This window comes from Podarcis muralis, chromosome 1 (genome assembly GCF_964188315.1).
Source record: "Podarcis muralis chromosome 1, rPodMur119.hap1.1, whole genome shotgun sequence".
Classification (NCBI taxonomy): Eukaryota; Metazoa; Chordata; class Lepidosauria; order Squamata; family Lacertidae; genus Podarcis; species Podarcis muralis.
The window spans coordinates 113,999,918-114,009,407 of NC_135655.1; the positions used below are offsets into that span (position 1 = coordinate 113,999,918).

General features: G+C 44.6%; 1 long non-coding RNA gene across 1 annotated transcript; it reads right to left on the reverse strand.

Annotated features, from left to right (window-relative positions):
* Positions 1 to 448: 448 nt before the first annotated feature.
* On the reverse strand, positions 449 to 4,377 carry LOC144325018 (uncharacterized). The gene is made up of 2 exons (XR_013390303.1): positions 4,268 to 4,377; positions 449 to 3,339 (listed from the first exon to the last, which is right to left on the reverse strand). It is a non-coding gene; the product is annotated as an uncharacterized LOC144325018 (long non-coding RNA).
* Positions 4,378 to 9,490: the final 5,113 nt, after the last annotated feature.

The window sequence follows — 9,490 nt, forward strand, 5'->3', positions numbered from 1 at the left end:
CCTCTGGAACGAATTAAGTTCGTAACTAGAGGTACCACTGTATAATGGAGTCGCCAGGCAAAGTGTGTGTTCTCAAAGTGTGTGTTCTACCACCCTGGGGAGGTCACTTTGGTGCAGCGGTTTGACCCCCAGAAGGATACTCCATTGTCTCTAGAGACAGACGGATGCCAACAACAAAGCTGGGGATGACAAGGGTTATGCTCTTTGTTTACCACGAGGTGGCAATATCCATCAGAAATCCAGTGGTAGGGCTCTGGAAAAGCAAAACTGTCCTGTCTTGTGTGATTACACAACAGTAGTCTCGAATTACATTTGCCATACATCTGGAATTTCCCGGACATATGCAGAATACCGCAGTCGGAAGCAGTGTGTGGGTGGAAACCGTCTAAATGTTCGGGAAATCTGGTAGCCAATGATTTCCCTTAAAAAACGTCCCTTAACAAAACAAAACTCAACAACTTTTTTACTGTTTGAAATATGGCCATCGTACTTAAGTCTGCTTGGCAGCACAAGGAAGCCTTTACAGCAAGATACATGAAGCATGTATTAGAAGGGCAATGCACTGAAAACAAACTTGTTATAATGCAAAAGGGCCTTGTGGCACCTTACAGATGGTGGCTGCATATACGCCATACATTTAAAGCACACAAACACCAAGTGTAGTAAGAATCATAGTTTGTTACGAGTGCTGGTAAATGTAGTTCTGGGAGGAGTAAACTACAATTCCCATGATTCTTTGGGGTGGGGAAATATGCTTTAAATAGGTTGTGTGCATACATAAATTTATTGTGACATAACTTTCCTGGAGTACAGTCCACTTCAGTTTGGTGACCTCCAGTTCACCAATTGATTGAAGACCTACCCTGATTTGTTTGCACAAAGCTTACGCTGAGGTTAGATTATATCTAGTGTTTAATAAGCACTTGTTCTAATTTATTGCGGTTATATAATGGGCATTCATCCTGCATTCAATACAGTTTGTTTGCTGTTCACATATCTTTCCGTTATTCGTTCACACAATACTTTTTAATGCATTTCCCCATCATTTTCCAAAGCACACCCTCTACCCTTTTGGTATTTTAAGACTAGAATTGTTGCACCAGGGCGACACAAGTTCTTTGATCCACTTTAAATGCTCAAACTAGTACCTAACTCCTGCAAAATCCTTGCAGTCTGGGGCTGCTCTTTTCAGTTGCATGGAGTGATTCTCAGTTTTCAGGTATGCAAACATACAGTGGGAGGGTATAAACAGTCAGGTCAAGTCAGGGGAAAACAAAGTGCACAAAAGTACAGTAATATTTACGTAATTAGCGGTGGTAGTTTCTGTGTTCAACTAAAAACACTACTTGGATGGATTTTACCTCAGCCTTCCTCATTTTCAGGCTTCCCTATTTCACAAGTTTTCACACTTCCTCTCAGTTTTGCAAGAGCCTGAACTTCCTTTATAGAAGTCCCTTGGTTTCCATGCTTAACGTTTTCTTAACCTAATGCCTTGGCGTTTGTTTTTGCCAACTAGTTTCTCTGTATTTCTTTTCATATCGGATGAACGTAACGATAAAGTATTTTCATCCGATGCTAAATTGTTCTGAAACTTATTCCCCATCATGCAGTGCCCCCTCGCACATTCTCTCTCATTCTATCTTCCTTACACAATACCACCTCCGTTTTAAATCAATCTTTGACTCCTTTTAAAACACACCTCAAAATCAACGCAAACATGCTTTATGGCCTCAATACTTCATCTTCTATTTCTGTGAAATAACCTAGGCCAGGTTGTTTGCTTACATTGTACCTGAGTTTATTGTACTCAGTTGAACTCTGTTTGGGCAGAACAAACAACACATTCTGGGTAGTTCTGTAATTGTTTTAAGTTCTGTCGTTATTTTACACATGCCTTTCTTTTAATATTGAAAAGCAGTTTCATGTGGCTTCATGTTGAGTATGGGAGACACACACAATTTTAATCTATCTTTTTTCATCCCAGCCACATCTTTTCTTTTCAGGCAACACAAGATGTGGGGGTTGACAGAGTTTAGGATTACAGAAAATAAAATGGCTTTGGTATAGCTAGAGGTATGGATATGGAAAAACATCATGAGGTTTCTTTCATCATAAAGGGGACTAAAATATCAAGGAACAGAGCACCAGGGAACCAATTTTGTTCCACTGTGCACCTAACATAGGGGATATTTTCCTATAGACCAACCTGCTGTTTTTTATTCCTTTACCCGCCAAGTGGGAGCTATTTCTTTGCTGATAACATGCAGTGCCCAAAATGAAATACTTCCTGACAGATTTAATTGCTCTGGTATTCCAAGCTCTTACTAAAAAAATTAAAGAAATCAAACGATGCACCACGTATATTACTGCTTATCAAAGTAAGAGGCCAAAGACTGTCTTGCAGTGATATGTTCTGATTTGGGATCAATGGGGTCTGTTTGTTCACATGTAAGCAAAGTCTTAAGCCTGTCAGGGCCAAACTCAGGATTTTCAAATTTCGGATTAAAAACCACAGGCCCTCCTGAAGGCAATGGGAATGTTGTTAAAATAGCGTTTCATCCCATGATTTGCTTATTGCTCTAATTAATTTTGCACTGTATATGTAACTACAAACAAATAAAGGGAGCTATGTTGCCTATCTTAGCGTACAACCAATTCAGCTGATTTCAGTGTTCTATAAACTGCACAGCTGCGTCACGTAAGCACATGAAAAATCATTTTTAGGCAGATGTTTGTATGCTGTTGTTAAGCAGGCAGCCTGGAGGTTGCAGCGGAACCGCTTGAAACTATACTAAAAGAACTGCACAGATCCCACCCACTTCATTTCCCTCTAACGTTAGCAATCAATTTGTTACCTACAAAAGTGCTGGTATTAGCAAAAGAGAATTCTGAACTTGTTGTTGTTTAGTCGTTTAGTCGTGTCCGACTCTTCGTGACCCCATGGACCAGAGCACGCCAGGCCCTCCTGTCTTCCACTGCCTCCCGCAGTTTGGTCAAACTCATGCTGGTAGCTTCGAGAACACTGTCCAACCATCTCGTTCTCTGTCGTCCCCTTCTCCTTGTGCCCTCCATCTTTCCCAACATCAGGGTCTTTTCCAGGGAGTCTTCTCATGAGGTGGCCAAAGTATTGGAGCCTCAGCTTCAGGATCTGTCCTTCCAGTGAGCACTCAGGGCTGATTTCCTTCAGGATGGATCGGTTTGATCTTTTTGCAGTCCATGCAAAAAGTCCATAGACAAATAAAGCGTCTCAATTTTAGGCAGGTTTATGGAAGACAGGTGTATCGGTGGCTATTAGTCACAATAGCTATGTGGTACCTTCATTTTCAGATGAGTTATGTCCTGTAATAGCAGTTGCGGGGGGGGGGGGGGGGAGGGAGTAGAAACAGGGGAATGGCATTATCTTCAAGCCCTACATGTAGGTTTCTTGGAAGCACCCTGGCTGGCTACTTCTGGAAACAGAATGACTCCTGGATGTGTCCAGACAAGGCATTTACTCCAGAAAAGCTATATAATGCATTCACTTGCTTCTTGGGGGGCATCCACATGACCCTTGAGCCTTTTAATACTGCAAAAACGAAGTGGCATTGGAATGATTTTACACAACACCAGAGAGAGTGCTGTTTTCCTTATGCACTGCAACATAGGCTTAAACCTCCTTTTACAGGGAATTAGAGCAGGGGCACTTCCTGAGTTTTTAAAAATTAAATAATTAGTGCAATTTTGCTTAAACAACTGGGCAACAGATCAGGAAAGGAGATTTCCCAGAAAACAGGAAGTGCCATTATCTGTTGCCACACATTCAACTGCTCTAACCCTCTGGGATCCTGTGAACTGCCTTGCCTCCCCAACCCCCTCTCCCTTCAGCACCTCTGAAAAACTGCAAGATATCTGCGGAGGAGAGCGGGAACTCACAGGGACTTACCAAAGTCTCTCTACCTCTGGCTGGGCAATAAACCTTTTCTCTCTCTCTCTTGTCCAGCCTGAGGTTCTGAAGAACCAGAAAATCCAGGCAACCTGTACTGAGAGGTGAAGCTAGGACAAGACTGGGGTCAAAAGAGAGGAAGGCAACCGCAGCTGCTTTTACAGCCCAAACTTGGTACCTTTTCTCGGAAGCAAGTCCCACCACATTATAATAATAATAATATAATAATTTATTATTTATATCCTGCCCATTGGCTGAGTTTCTCCAGCCACTCTGGGCGGCTCCCAATCAAGTGTTAAAAACAATAAAGCATTAAATATTAAAAACTTCCCTGAACAGGGCTGCCTTCAGTTGTCTTTTGAAGATAGGATAGCTGCTTATTTCCTTCACATCTGAAGGGAGGGTGTTCCACAGGGTGGGCGCCACTACCGAGAAGGCCCTCTGTCTGGTTCCCTAAATGAGGTTTATTCTTATGCAACTTTGTGGGAGTAAAGAGACTCAGCTTGTTTATTAATACATGGTGGTGAGAGAAGCAACCCACTATTCCAATTATGCGTAAGCTACTGATAAGTTAGGGAGTTAAGTCAGGAGCTATTTTTACTGCATGATTAGCAACCATGCCTGTTTTTGTTTTCTTTAATGCACACTCAGTATGGCTCTTCCATGTCTTATCAGGATCACAGCACTCAGGGAGGGGAGGTTTAACCCTGGGCTCCTCAGCTGTGATCCGAATGAAAATCCCCTCTGTGGCAATTAGCATTAGGGGAGAAGCAACTCTGTCATATTGGCATGTGTGATAGGGGGCTAAGTGCTTGCCAGCATTGTAGTAGGACCACGTCATACAGATGTCCATGCTGGTCAAGTGATGGACGACATGCGGCAATATCAAAGAACAATTACCCAGTTCAAACACTCTGTGGGATATGCTTTACTTGCGTTGAGTCTGGTGGCATGCCTCACTGAGGATGTTCCGGGCAGGATGAGGAGACCAGGAACTGAAGGTGTTAAAAGTGATATAATAGTGCTATAAGCCTGTGTTTTACACCACCATGTATACAAAAAGAGCACATTGGTTCATGCATTTAATGGCAAATTAAAATCCCAGGGGTGCATCCAGAGGATAAAACAGGCTGGTTGAAAGAGTACTAATTCATACTGAGAGTAATTTCAGGGACCTTGTAAGCCTCCCAGAAGTAACTCAGATTAACCAAAGATTAACTCCTTTTAACCAACCAGTCATAGATGTCAATAATCAAATTGGTGTTGTTGTTGTTGTTCAGTATACCTGAAGGAGCGTCTCCACCCCCATCATTCTGCCCGGACGCTGAGGTCCAGCGCCGAGGGCCTTCTGGCGGTTCCCTCATTGCGAGAAGCAAAGCTACAGGGAACCAGGCAGAGGGCCTTCTCGGTAGTGGCGCCCGCCCTGTGGAATGCCCTCCCATCAGATGTCAAAACGATAAACAACTACCTGACATTCAGAAGACATCTTAAGGCAGCCCTGTTCAGGGAAGTTTTTAATGTATGATATTTTAGTGTTTTTTGGTTTCTATGGAAGCCGCCCAGAGTGGCTGGGGAAACCCAGCCAGATGGGCGGGGTACAAATAATAAATTATTATTATTATTATTATTATTATTATTATTATTATTATTATTATTATTATTATTTTAAACAAGCCCTTTCCCCAATCATCCAGCACACATCACATATGGTTGTTTCCTAAGTTTGTGTTGCAGCTGAGGTGACACTAGGTTGCAGGTTCGATCCTCATACGGGACAGCTACATTTTCTTGCATTGCAGGGGGTTGGACTTCCAGTCTACAATTCCTATGATCATGAGTTATACCAAAACTATACTAGCTGCCATAGAAATATTTCATATATTAAGTGGTGTGCAAATTGTGTTACTAAATACCGAAATTAAGAGACTTTGCCCTTCACAGAGATATAGAAAGTGCTCTTCACGTTGACTTTTAAACTGCAAATCCCGTTCTTCTGAGTTAATGGGTCAAGCAGAATGAGGGTTGCTCAGCAGTCTACAGATAAGTTTACAATGGTGAGAACTCCTTCGTAAACTGGGTGGAGAGCCTTTATCCAGACCGAGGACTGAATTTCTATCTGGGGAATATTGGGTGGGATTGGGGGGCAAATGCCAGAGGTGGGCAGGGCCAAAGTGGGCAGAACAATGAATGTAAATGTTACCTTCTCTGGGTAGGCTGGTTTCCTGCACACCCCTCTCTATCTTCTATCCTGGCAACCAACTGGCATTATCAAGAGTACAAGGGCACATTCCAGCTGGGCAAAGGTACTCAAGTGGGGGGACGGGACAGGGCTGCTTAAGGTGGGGCCTGGGGAAAGGGGTGTGGCTTGGAAGGTGGTGTATTGAGGGAAGTGGCTAGTCACAGCCACTGCCCCAAATCACTTGTTTCCGCTTGGGAAGTGCAGCAGGCTCAGTCTTAACAAGCCTCACACTGGCAAGTGAGAGAGAACAATCTTGCAGAGGCAGGACCAGTTACTTCTTGCCACCTCTCCAGCTGTCCTGCAAGGAATACCTACTCATATTTAAGAAAATGGATATTCCTTATGATTGAAAACAGGCTCTATAACATAGCTGTCAACCGTCCCTTATTTAGCGGGAAAGTCCCTTATCCCACTGCTGTGTCCCACTGCTGTCCCTTACTGATGATGTCCCTTAAATTTCCCGGGTTTCAAAGGATGCAGCTCCTCTCCCTCCCTCCCTGCCGGTCAGGGAGAAGGGAAGCTCCAACTGTGTTGCTTGGCTGCGTTGCTCACCCAGTAAGGAGTCTAAGAATGACTGGGTGGGTGGAGCTTGCATGCCTTGTGCCAATCAAATCGGCTGCATTGCCTGGGGACTCCAGCGGAGAGGTGACGGTGGTTTTCCTTGCTGCATCCCCTTTGCCGGGTTGCTGCGCAGTGGGAACCACTGCTTGAGGCTTTGTTTGGCTGCTGGCTGGGCTTTCTGCCTTTGGCTCGGAGGGGCTCAGAAGTTGAACATACCTGTGCTCTGAAAATCCCTTATTTTGGCTGCTGATCTCTTATTTTCGAGGCTGCTGGTCCCTTATTTCCCAATCTGTAAGTTGACAGCTATGCTCTATAAACAGTTCACAAAAACAAATCTATCTATCTATCTATCTATCTATCTATCTATATACACATATACCAGCAGTCAAACAAAAAACTTATGTCGATGCCTACATTTCTGAATAGGCACGACGGAAGAAAAATGTTTGCAGCCAGTGCTGAAAAAAGCACAGCAAAGGCTGATATCAATAGGCAGTGAGTTCCAAAGTGGGGTGCTGCCACACAAAAAGCTTGATTTCTTACAATTGCAGAATGAGTATTGTGCTGCACTTGTAACAGGGCCAGTTCAGCAAATCAAAGCAATTGAATAGGCACATACTGTACAGTGGTACCTTGGGTTACAGATGCTTCAGGTTACAGACTCCACTAACCCGGAAGTAGTACCTCGGGTTAAGAACTTTGCTTCAGGATGAGAACAGAAACCATGCGGCGGTGGCACGGCAGCAGCAGCAGGAGGCCCCATTAGCTAAAGTGGTGCTTCAGGTTAAGAACAGTTTCAGGTTAAGAACGGACCTCCGGAACGAATTAAGTTCTTAACCAGAGGTACCACTGTATTGGGTAATCCAATTTTCCAAGTAAACTAGTTCCAAATAAGTTAAGGTCTTTATACTGCTAAAGACAGGTCTTAAAATGTTTTTTAAAACAACAGTAGAAGTTTGAATAGGGACGCGGGTGGCGCTGTGGGTTAAAGCCTCAGTGCCTAGGACTTGCCGATCAAAAGGTCGGCGGTTCGAATCCCCGCGGCGGGGTGCGCTCCCGTTGCTCGGTCCCAGCGCCTGCCAACCTAGCAGTTCGAAAGCACCCCCGGGTGCAAGTAGATAAATAGGGACCGCTTACTAGCGGGAAGGTAAACGGCGTTTCCGTGTGCTGCGCTGGCTCGCCAGATGCAGCTTGTCACGCTGGCCACGTGACCCGGAAGTGTCTGCGGACAGCGCTGGCCCCCGGCCTCTTGAGTGAGATGGGCGCACAACCCTAGAGTCTGTCAAGACTGGCCCGTATGGGCAGGGGTACCTTTACCTTTACCTTTAGAAGTTTGAATAAAGCAGGGATGGAGACACAGAGGATCTATGGGGATATGGAGGGGTGGTGACAAGGGGAAAGGTGGGGCTGGCAAGCAGGGGTTGCAGACCCCAATATAAGTTACTGGATTTGTATCCCACCTTTTTTTTTGCAAGAAGCCCAAGATGGCATGCAAACCCCCCCCCCCCTTTAATCCTCACAACAACCTTGTGAAGTTGGGTTAGGCTGAGAGGCAGAGACTGGCCCAATGTCACCCAGTGAGCATCATGACAGGCTTTGAACCCTGGTCTTGCAAGTCTTAGTGGGATGTGAAAGCAGTAAACTTGTAAGCTGCCAAAATAATTGGATTGACATTAAGAACGCTATTTGTGCCATGATGAAATAAAAAGGCATCCTAGATATTTTGTGCATGTCATCCTCTGGTTTGGCATTCCACCAATATACCAATTCACCATTATTTATCCATCTAATTTGTAGCGTTTCCTGCCTACCCCAGAACTTGCCAAGGCAAGAACATCTCCCTCTGCGACTCTGAAGGACACAAAAGCGGGGAGGGACCAGGCAGCAGCCCAGCCATTATGGACACAGCTGGATTTAGGTTTGACGAGGCCCTAAGCTACTGAAGGTAATGGGGCCCTTTATATGTCCAGCTCATCACCTTGCCAACAAAGGTCCGTATAGTTGAAGCTATGGTTTTCCCAGTAGGGATATATGGAAGTGAGAGCTGGACCATAAAGAAGGCTGATCGCCGAAGAATTGATGCTTTTGAATTATGGTGCTGGAGGAGACTCTTGAGAGTCCCATGGACTGCAAGAAGATCAAACCTATCCATTCTTAAGGAAATCAGCCCTGAGTGCTCACTGGAAGGACATATCCTGAAGCTGAGGCTCCAATACTTTGGCCACCTCATGAGAAGAGAAGACTCCCTGGAAAAGACCCTGATGTTGGGAAAGATGGAGGGCACAAGGAGAAGGGGACGGCAGGACGAGATGGCTGGACAGTGTTCTAGAAGCTATCAGCATGAATTTGACTAAACTGCGGGAGGCAGTGGAAGACAGGAGTGCCTGGCGTGCTCTGGTCCATGGGGTCACGAGGAGTCGGACACGTCTAAACAACTAAACAACAAATATGTCCAGCTGTCCTTTGTCAACAACAAATTGTCACACTGTTTTTTGTGTTGAATATATGCTATATGGTAATTTATGGAGCTAACAGGTATCTAAAGCCATTTGCACATGCAGAATATAGGCACCCTATATAGAGAAATGAGCAAACCAGTGATATTTTAGGGAGCAGGCTAGCAGGCGGGGCCCATGACTTACATCATAGGCGCCTACACAACACAAAACACTGTTGCTGTATGTAGGTTTTATTATCTTATATTTTGGAAATTACATCCAGTTTTTTTCTTCCTTTAATTTTTTTGGGGGCCCCCAAGAGAGTGAGGC